The sequence below is a fragment of the Oratosquilla oratoria genome, chromosome 14 (genome assembly GCF_046742065.1).
Source record: "Oratosquilla oratoria isolate Oo_2021 chromosome 14, ASM4674206v1, whole genome shotgun sequence".
Classification (NCBI taxonomy): domain Eukaryota; kingdom Metazoa; phylum Arthropoda; class Malacostraca; order Stomatopoda; family Squillidae; genus Oratosquilla; species Oratosquilla oratoria.
This window is the reverse complement of record NC_134790.1, coordinates 16,947,152-16,956,177: the sequence shown is the minus strand read 5'-3', so window position 1 is coordinate 16,956,177 and position 9,026 is coordinate 16,947,152. Positions and strand designations below refer to the sequence as shown.

At 36.1% G+C, this 9,026-nt stretch overlaps 1 protein-coding gene across 2 annotated transcripts in view; it reads right to left on the bottom strand.

Annotated features, from left to right (window-relative positions):
• Positions 1-7,668: 7,668 nt before the first annotated feature.
• The window catches only part of LOC143032741 (uncharacterized), a 311,331-nt gene continuing 309,973 nt past the window's right edge, over positions 7,669-9,026 (bottom strand). For both annotated transcript variants that reach the window (XM_076197699.1, XM_076197701.1), the window contains one exon: positions 7,669-9,026. This exon is cut by the window's right edge and continues 444 nt beyond it. The gene's annotated coding sequence lies outside the window, so the exon portion shown is untranslated.

The window sequence follows — 9,026 nt, the reverse complement described above, 5'->3', positions numbered from 1 at the left end:
ATATGTGGGCAAATTAAGGTAATGAGATTACAAGGTGTAAGGAAGGTGTCAGATTTACATGAGATTGAAAAGTAAAATGATGAAAGGAGTAGGAAATTTTTAATGCTTGGGGTCTTGTGTGGTAGTGAATTATAGGGTAAAGGAGGCAATTAAATGTCTGAGGGGAATTTATAGGAAATGGGTATCTGGAGATGAATGCAAAGAAAGCTGTGTAAAGGAATGATTGTAGCCATGGTTTTATGGCACAGAGACTGAATTGAAAGGAGGATCCTGATTATTATTATTATTATTATTATTATTATTATTATTTTTTTTTTTTTTTTTTTTTTGAGATGAAGTATTTGAAAAGTATAACAGGTGTCACAAGGATGGAAATGGTGCAGAGAGTGGGGCTGGAAAGAACTCAAGAGTAGCTCAAAGAGTGCTGAGAGAGTTTGGGGATATGGGGAGAATGAGAAAAGAAAAAAAAAATGGTACATGAAATAAACTTGAAAAATCAAGAATGAGGTAGATGGACAGGGTAAAGACAGCATTGAGTGTATGAGGAATGTCTGTCAAGCAAGTCAGAGTGCAAAAGATGGGAGTGAATATTGTGGATGAAGGAATGGTGCTGCCAAAGTGGATGCTCTTTTATATATTAATTCTTTGAAGTGGATGATGGGGTTGCCATAATGTAGGCACTATGCCTCACTGCATTGCCTTTGACCTGAGCAGTGGTGTAGGACAGTGACGACCTTCCACCCAAGAGATACTAAGATGGGTGTGGGGTGTATATGTGATTAGCCACGGTCCTGGATTACGTGTTAAACTCGCAATCAACTGTTGTTATCCCTCCCGGATATTTAGCTTGTATATGGCCCAATCCACGGGTAGTGCTGTGACATTACACGCATGCACACTAAACTCCTTGCCCACTCGAGTTAGAGCAATGATGCAGATTTTATGTATATATATATATATATACACACACACATTTTCGTCGGATGGATGGCGAGAATTGGAGTTCCGAAGAAGAAGGAAAATCTTCGTGGATCTCAACGTCAAGGAAGTACATTATTATATTTATAGGGAAGGGGAAAGTTCGTGGTGTAGTGGGGGGGGGTGATAGGGAAGGAGAAGGGGAGGGATTATTGAGGGAAATTGAAGGAAATGAGGAAGAGGGGGACATGGTCCAGGAGGCCAGGCATCTTGTAAACAAAAGATGGACCGATGATTTCGGTGATAAGATCAACAAAAATGTAAAGATTAGAAATATAGATAAGAGCAGCACAGTGGAAGGTGATGATAATAGTTTCCAGGGATTTAAAGAGGGTGGTGGGGATACCAACCTCCCCCGATTAGCAAGACTAGAGGAAAAACTTGATAAAATGACCGAGCATTGGGAAAATAGGTTCGGTAACGTAGCCAAGATTGTGCAGAGAGTTGAAAGATTGGAAGAACTAGAGAAGACGAACAAAAGCTTAACTTTAGAAATAGAAGAATTAAAAAGACAGTTAAAGAAGAGAATGAGGAATAATAACGACAATAAAGAGTCCATAGCAAAGGAAGCACAGGGCTGGAAAAAAAATCCAAGAAAACAGTAAAGTTGCATTTACTGACAAGCAACAAACTGAAGACTCAGTTATTAAAGTGATGAGACAGAAGGAGAATATAGTAAGAGACTTAGCAGACAAAAAGAAATGTATAATTATATTAGGAATGGAAGAGAAATTTAACCATAATAGAACCACATGAAATAAAGAGGAAAAGGAAAAAGTTTACTAGAATTAGTTCAGGAAGATGAACCTGAAATCATGAAACAAATTGAAGAGATGTTTAGACTCTGAAAATATAGTACAGATAAGACCAGACCAATTAAGATTAAATTCAGATCACAAACAACAGCAGAGAATATCTTGGCAAAAACAGGGAAACTAGCAAACAGTGAACAATATAAAAAGGTATGGATAGAAAGATAAATGAATAAAGAGGAAAGATAGGAAGAAAAAATTAAAAGGCAAGGAGCTAAAGAAAAAAACGAGAACAGAACGGAGTCAGAAAAAGAATTCTATTGGAGAGTAGTGAATATGAAAGTGAGGAAATGGACCATAACAGAGAGAAACAAAAAAGAAACAGAAAATACAATGGAAATAACAAAGTTAAGAGTGTCCTACACAAATATAGATGGATTGATAACAGGACTGAATGAACTGAACGAGTATCTGAAGGAAAAAGAACCGGACATAATGGGAATTGTAGAGACAAAATTAAAAGGTCCACTACCACCCAACAGCATAGGACACAATGCATATAATTATTGGATTAGAAACAGATCAAACAAGGCGGTGGAGTTATGTTCCTGACTAAGAAGGATATAAACGTGAAGAGTGTCACATATGGAAAGAATACAGTAGAGATGATTATGATAGAAGTAGAAGACAGAGATAAGAAGAGCAGAAATTTTGTAATAAACTACGTGCCCCCAAAAACAGCCTCGTGGGAAGAGAGTGAACATAAAAGTATGTTAGAAGACACAAGAATAACATTAAATAAGATAATGGAAGATGGAGGAAGAATAGTTATGATGGGCGACTTTAATTGCAAAGAAGTCTGCTGGGAAGAGATGACAGTAAAGGGTGGAGACGACTCATGGGGAAATGTTCTACTTGAGATGATTATTGACCACACAATGACACAATGGATTCAAGAGAACACTAGGTATAGAAATGAAGAACCATCGAGACTAGACCTAATAATCACATCAGAACCTGAAATAGTGGAAAAGATAGAATACCAGGCATCAATAAGTAAAAGTGACCACATATTGATAGAACTAGAACTAAAAGAGGAAAACTACATGAAAAGAAATGAACAATATAGAAAAGGAAGATTGATGTATGATTTTTTTTTATATAAAATAAGAGAATTCTTTCCAAATGAAAACTGGGAAAGAATATACAAAGGAGATAGAACAGTAGAAGAGAAATGGAATATTTTGACAAAAAAATTATAAAAAAGGAGTAGAAAAGTATGTCCCAAAACAAAAACAAGAAAAAGAATATGTAAAGTGCTGGTACAACAAAAGTTGTAGGGAGTTAAAAGACAAAAGAGATAAAGCTTGGACCAAATGTAAGAATGACAAAAGACCTGAAAAATGGAAAATATATACTAGTTATAGAAATGAATATGTACAAGTGTGCAGAGACGAAAAAAGAAAATATGAAAAAGATGTCATAGAAAAATGTAAAGATCAACCAAAACTATTTTACAGATTTGTAAACAGCAAACTGAAAAACAAACAAGAATTAGAGAAATTAAGACAAGGAGGAGTTGAATACACAGAGGAAATAGAAATGGCAGAAATTATGAACAAGCATTTTAAATCAGTGTTTACAAGGGAGAACATACAACCTGGAGAGATCGAATGGGAAGAGAAAGTCCCCCCTATGAAAGAAATAGAAGTAACAAAGAACGAAATAATGAAACACTTGAGTAATCTTGATGTCAGAAAATCGCATGGACCAGATGAAATAGCACACTGGATTTTGAAAGAATGCAGGAATGAACTGGCAGACAAAATAGAAAGCATAATAAACAGTTCCTCGAAAGAAGGAAAAGTTCCAGAAGATTGGAAAAGAGCAAATATAGTACCTATATACAAAGGAGGAAAATAAGAAGACCCTACAAACTATAGACCAGTCTCTCTAACAAGTACAATAGCAAAGATCTGTGAAAGAATCATCAAAAGTAGATGGGTAAAGTATTTAGAAAAAAAAGCAACGTACTAAATCCAAGGCAGTTTGGATTCAGACAAGGACGATCATGCGTCACCAATTTAATATGTTTCTATTCAAGGCTAATAGATATAGTACAAGAAAGAGATGGATAGGCTGATTGTGCATTTCTAGACCTAAAAAAAGCTTTTGACAAAGTACCACATAAGAAGCTACTTAAGAAATTAGAAACTGAAGGAGGAATACAGGGCAAACTGCTTAAATGGATATAAGACTTTTTGCAAGAAAGAAAAATGAGAGTAGTGATAAGAGACCAACACTCAAAATGGGATGAAGTAATAAGCGGTGTTCCCCTAGGAACAGTTTTGGCCCCATTAATGTTTGCTATATATATTAATGATATGGATGAAGAAATTGAAAGTTACATGAGCTTCTTTGCAGATGACGCAAAACTGTAAAAAAAAAAGTGAAAACGGAAGAAGATTGTGAGTCACTACAGAGTGATCTCAATAAAGTATGGGAATGGAGTAGGAAGTGGGAGATTGAGTTCAATACCAAAAAGTGTAGTATAATGGAATTTTGAAAAGGCAAAAAAAGAATAACAGGATCATATAAATTGGGAGAAGAAGGAATAAAAAAAGTAGAAAATGAGAAGGACCTGGGAGTCATTATTATGAATAATATGTCACCTGAGAAACATATAAACAAGATTTTTGGAGAAACTTATAATTTAATAAGAACAATCAAAGTGGCATTTACATACCTGGATGAAGAAATGGTGAAGAAAATATTAATCACTTTGATAAGACCAAGATGTGGTCACCAAATACCAAGATGTGGTCAAATACAAAAAAAAAAAAAGGTATAACAAAACTTGAAAGAATACAAAGAGCAATTACAAAATTGGCACCAACACTCTCAAAACTATCATATCAAGAGAGACTAGCAAAACTTGAGCTACAGACATTAGAGCAAAGAAGATAACTACAGAATCATGAAAGGCATAGAAATTATTGATAGGAGAGGATCTAATAAAATGGGATGAAAGAAATACAAGAGGACACGGAAAGAAAATCAAGAAAGACAGCTATAGAAGAGATCTGAAAAAGAATAGCTTTCCTCACAGAGTAATAGCCATTTGGAACAAGTTAGATGAGAAAGTAGTGTGTGCAAAAACAATACATGAATTTAGAAATAGTTTAGATAAAATGATATATGAAGACGGGACACCACGAGCATAGCTCCCCTTCCCGTAAAATACAGCTAGATACAACTAGGTAAATACACAGCCCTGGTGTGCGTGTGTGTGTGTGTGTTTTGATTCCACCACTTTCCATATAAGGGAGAAATGGCTTTGTAGTATGGATGCTCAGCCCAATATGATTAATAAGTCTTACAAGCTTGACGCTGTCGAACCAAGAAGAAACAGACGTCTCTAACAACCCATATCGGCCAGGAAGAGAGAGAAATAAATAAATAGATAAAAATAAAATAGGGGACGCACTCTTGAATGTGACCGTAGTTTAACATGGTCCATTGTTTAAATACACCTGCGCATGCGCTTGTGTCGTATATCAACTCAAATGTTCTTGCAACACCTGCCCCCATAATGCAACGCCAGCTTGATGTCTGTTCGTGGGAATTAGATTATGATATTTTTCCCACTTACGTGCACGTTTTCTGCAGTACTCACACAATACGATAAGCTTGAATAGAAATTATGCAGATGTTTACTGTCGCCTAATGTATAATTATTGGATTCGTAATCAAACGGTCCTAATTTTTATCTTTAATTCTAATCAATATTGGCTATGATGGTTCGTTAATTTTCTGCAGATTTAAATTTCATTTATCAATTCATTAAATTATTCTACTTTGGTTTTTTGATTTGCTGTATCAAAACTGGTCACAATTTGATAATATCAATCCAACTGCCAGCGCAATTTATGCCTTTAGTTGGGAGATTTTCTTTCTTACGCCGGATATGACAAAGGCGAAAATACAAAATATAACTATTTTACTCATATAATATAAAAAACATATACAGTGTGAAGTAGTGAACTTAGAAAAATAAGAGGGGTTTGAACGAGGGCGGGAAAGTGAAGCACATATAAGTCTCAGTGACAGGGGCCATTTCGCTGTACCTATAGGCTTACTCTATATTTCTATTTACCATTCCTTATGTTGGGCGAATAGAGGGAATGGTGGATGGCCAAAAGAATGGAATGGTATTCTTTACATCATCCCTATCCCCTCCAACCACCATAATTACTAATACCAACACACTCTCCTAGCAACCACTACCACTTGCACCACCAACAGCAAGAACATCAACATCAGCATAAGAATAAGGAAGGCTGTAAGAGACCATAAGGCCTACAATAGGCAGTTCCATGTCCATTACAACACCTTTCCAGCCATTTACGCGCGAATGAGTGGTGCTTTGGTTATACAAAATATCTAAAGAGTGATATAGACCCAAATAAATACATAATATCTGTTGCGAGTGACGTCATAGGACCTGGCGTCATTTGTGGCATGCAGAAGCCTTAATCCTATCCAATGATATTTCAAAAAGAAGTCGTATCCTTTCTGTGTGTACATGTCATTATCTACCAGAACCATAACAAGGAATAAATGAAAGACCCAAAATTAACATTCTTTAATTTTATTAACTCAGTCGAGACCTAATAACTATGGGTTAATATATTATATTACTAAGTACAGCTAGACGCAGAGGAGGGGGATGTTGAACAGGTAATGCATTGAAAGACATGATCTTCGTAGTTACATTTATTTGTCTATAACTAAATGGTATGCAGTCAACACTATAACTACACATTCTTCTTCGATCACCGTCAAAAGTTAGTTGTCAAGGAACAAGGAAAAAAATGTGTCAAAAAACCAGGAATATACATATAAGATGATAGAACATATATTTTATTTTTCTATCAGATGCTCTTTCTTTCGTACACCTCTCATTCTCCCTCTATCGATCTGTATATTTCTTTCTCGCTTTCAGTCTGTGTCTTTTTTCAACAGTCATCAATTTTCTTCTCTATTATTCATATATTATATATCAAATGTCTCCTATTTCTTTTTCTAGACCCGTGCTTAATAAAATCACTTTATTGATTATTATTCTGCACACTTTCTCGACACACAACCACACAAATACACGTAAATATACACACATACACACGTACTCAATTACATATACAAACATCATTACACATACTAGTACTATGACATGCATATGTATTTATATATATGAATATATATATATATATATATACATACATACATACATATATATATATATATATATATATATATATATATATATATATATATATATATATATATATATACGTATGTGTGTATGTATTTTTTGTGTATGTGTGTTTTCTCTGAATGATATTTTCGTGCATCTAATCAATTGTAGATGTTTCCTATGCAATGCCTATGTTAACATTTTTTCAGATCCTAAACTAATACATTTCACTTAGAATCAAATATTCACTGAACGCCGTTCTATCTCATGCCATAGTATTTATAAGGCATATCGATATTGATTTTTCTAGAATATTATATTCCAGAAATTAAGTCAAATCTTTTCTACTGTTTCATTAAGTTAAATCTAGAAATTCTAGATTCACGTGCCCTCACACGCTGGCCTGAAAATATCTGGTGCATAGCTAATCGTCAGTGCTCATATATGTATATATATATATATATATATATATATATATATATATATATATATATATATATATATATATATATATATATATATATATATACGCACACATGCACAAACACACAAATGTATATATACATATACATATATATATATATATATACATATATATATATATGTACATATATATATATGTACATATATATATGTATATATATATGTATATGTATATATATATATATATATATATATATATATATATATATACATCATATCGTATGCAAATATACTTTCTCTAACTCCAAAGTTCTATTTTGAGAGATACATACACATGTACACACGTAGATACACATAGGATCACGCAGACTCGTGCAATTACAAGTACGAACACACACACACACACACACACACACACACACACACACACACACACACACACACACACACACACACACACACACACACACACACACACACACACACACACACACACACACACACACACACACACACAAAACGCGCGCGCGTGTACATACATATTACCCAGTGGCATTGGTGCCAGGGAAGTCAAGACATACCTCCCCCTCCTCTTCCTCCTCCTCCTCCTCTTCCTCCTCCTCCTCCTCCTCCTGTTTCTCTTCGTATCTGCTTTCCTCATTTTCGAAAGCCTTTCGAGAGAGTTGTTTGGAGGCATCGCCTCGGAAATTACAAACAATTATCTGGTGCATTTCACCCCTCTTCTTCTTCTTCTGTCTCCACTCACCAGCTGGGGTCTCCTCCTTCTCCTTCTCCTCCTCCTCTTCTTCCTCTTCCTCCTCCTCCTCTTCCTCCTCCTCTTCCTCCTCTTCCTCTTCCTCCTCATTCTGGGATGGTCACCACACCTCGTTCTTTAGGTGGATTGTCCCGTGTTGCGTATCCGTCTGGAGAAATACACATGACCTCTTCTGTTTGTCTGTTGTCTGGCGGGGCGACACTACTGCCATCTCGCGGCGGGTTATGGCGTTAACTAGCCCAGATCCTCTAGATCGGAACCTCACCGCCGGACTGCCAAGAGGTCCCGGACAAAGTCCTCAAGTCCGGGCAGGGCCTTGAAGGACCGACCTCTCTCCATCGTATCTGGATCTCATTACAACTCCTCCAGAAGACGGGTGACGTCATTCTTACAGAAAAACATGAAAGTGTCCGGTGACGTCATTGTCCCAGAAGACTAATGAAGTCATCAATTACGTCAGTACTCTCCGTAAGATTGGTGACGTCATTGCTCCTGAAGACTACCCAGGCATTTGTACATATATCTACATTTATAAAAACTCCCCCCCCCCAACTCCCCTCTTTCGTTCACAGGAAACTTGGGTCCAGAACTCTCCACATCTCCCACTCCAACTTGTCCTCTTGTGGGTGTAGGTGCTAAGCTTATGCGGCGCTTTTGACCCGAGGGGAGGGGGAATGGACCCGGGGATGATGGGATTAGGGGCAGGGGTGGGGCGGTATTGGTCAAGCAGCATTTCTTCTTATGCGACACTGTCGAGAACCCTACCTAGTATATAATCCTAAAAAAAAAAAAAAAAAAAAAAAAAAAAAGGATTTCAAATTTAATTGAAAGCCCTATATTT